The sequence below is a fragment of the Schistocerca gregaria genome, chromosome 1 (genome assembly GCF_023897955.1).
Source record: "Schistocerca gregaria isolate iqSchGreg1 chromosome 1, iqSchGreg1.2, whole genome shotgun sequence".
In the NCBI taxonomy this organism is placed as follows: Eukaryota; Metazoa; Arthropoda; class Insecta; order Orthoptera; family Acrididae; genus Schistocerca; species Schistocerca gregaria.
Window position 1 is genome coordinate 1,081,885,697 of NC_064920.1, and position 2,173 is coordinate 1,081,887,869.

A 2,173-nucleotide genomic window follows, 5' to 3' on the forward strand; every position below is an offset into this window, starting at 1 on the left:
CCACCAATAAAGTGATTTTACAAACAGTGGGCCTAAGTATAGTTCACCTATTTTAATTTACTTGATTTTAAATGGGGTGCAGGGTGTGGCTGAAGTAAGTGTAGCTAGGGAGAAGAGTGATGCAGACGAAGCATGTTTCGTAACAAATCTCTACCCTTAATGTGGCTAGTTGTCTTCCTTTTACGAGAGGTAGTTTTAAGTAATACTCGTAGTGCACTGAAAACTGCTTCATCGTTCTATAAAAAAGTTGTTACAAATAAGCCATACCAAATGTCTCATTGACTCATTAATTCGTGGTTCGACAAAACGCTTACAAACACTAAATATAATTTATGTTTCATCATTTTAAAAATGAAAGTCTGCAAAGAAAATTCTTTTTCATTCTCAAGTTTATTTAGTTGCTAATGTTGACGATAATAGATGGATAGGGGGTTCTAGCTAACATGTGAATGCATTAAGGGATTAGCTGAGAAAGGTTCGAAGCTAATGCCCTAACCCATCTCTCCTTTATCAGTGTACCTCTCTGAAATAGGGACTTAATACCAGACAGCATGTAAATGATATCAGACTTATCACTTATTTGATAGTTAAAATAAATTGGCCCGTGGGGGGATCGAACCCACGACCTTCGCGTTATTAGCACGACGCTCTAACCAACTGAGCTAACGGGCCGTTGGGAACCATTGGTCGCATTTGTGTTTATATGTAAATACCATATGTCGTACCGATTGCAAAAAATTTTCTAATTTATGAAAGAAAATGGTTAACTGTTTTTCACGTTCTTGGGGAGCAGCGAAAGAAACACATTGATCTAATCCACTGTGCCGCTTAACATGTTGCCTCTTAACGGTAGGTATTCAAAAGTCAATAGAATTTCACACTTTGGCAATTCTCTTCGGTAATGTTTAGTCTTGGAATGTCATATAGTTTATTAAAGGAACGTTCGAAGAAGTTCTGTGCACAGTATCATATATCGTACTTCAATAAACAGTTCTACAAAACAAAATTTTCTGTTCGGTAACTTACCTTTGTATGTTTCAGACACCTTACCTGTTGAGGTAAAGGATTGAAACAACGTTTAACAGAGTTACAGGCTTGTGATGTTGCTGACAAAAGTAAGATCAGAAAATTTGTATTATGGGTATTATAGCATAAATAATTTGAACTTATTTGCTTCTCTGTTCTAACAATACGTCTGGTAGGCGAAATTTTCTGTATATGGTCAAGTTTTCGCACTCACCTATGCAGCCTTCTATGACTTGGGTGAGTTCGGCTTTATATTGCGCTAGTCCACAAATTTGTAGCGTTTGTACCGGGATACTGGAACTTAGGAAAGGGTGGAAGGGTGGGAGCGATTAATTGAGCTTAGTTGCCAATTTGAACACAACATTTATTGTAAAAAGATAAGTGTGAAATTTTTCAGATTTGACAAAAAAAAAAAGATATACTGAGACGCTTATTCCAAAATTTTAACTGGATGCGAGCTCTAAATTCAGTCAACTTTCATAGTTTGAAAGCCATAAAAGATGCCCGATACATTTCTCTATGATCCTGTAGGTGTTATGGCGTCACTTCACCTAAGCAATTTCTGCAAGAGACAGGTTTACATGAGCAGACAATGTTCAGTTAGATTACAAGGCACAGTCATGAAAACGATATATGTACTCAAGCACACAACTCACAATCGCACTCTGTTTAGTTCTCCACGTGAGCACATACATTTCAAATGAAAATATCTTTTTTCTAATCCTCAACTGACGTTTACTTTAGCAGAGTCCCATTACTTTACCATGAGAAATAGAAAATAGAAAACAATGGATAGCCTAGCAGTCACCTAATAGAATTACAGCTTGCCTAAGAGTCAAGTTTTTAACAGCTCTCTAGTTCCAACTCTTAAAGGTGATCAATGTCCAAATACATATTTAGGTGAACACTTTTAAAATAGACAACAATTGTAGTAATGCTGAGGTTCGAGAAGGATTAGATGAAGTTTATCAAGACAGTAATTTTAGTAAGTGTCTTCTCGAATGTCGTCGCTAATGGATTGGCCGGTTTAGCTAAATGTCACCATATCACATTACATTGGCTCCAGCACGGCGTGACCTTTTGATACATAGACTATAATTCACCACGAAAATGGAGAGCCCAATGCATCTGCTTTATTGGAGTTTGA

The 2,173-nt window shown here is 36.9% G+C and overlaps 1 non-coding gene across 1 annotated transcript; it reads right to left on the reverse strand.

The window, feature by feature from the left end:
- Positions 1-598: 598 nt before the first annotated feature.
- On the reverse strand, positions 599-672 carry Trnai-aau (transfer RNA isoleucine (anticodon AAU)). The gene has a single exon. It is a non-coding gene; the product is annotated as a tRNA-Ile (tRNA).
- Between the last annotated feature and the right edge of the window lie 1,501 nt (positions 673-2,173).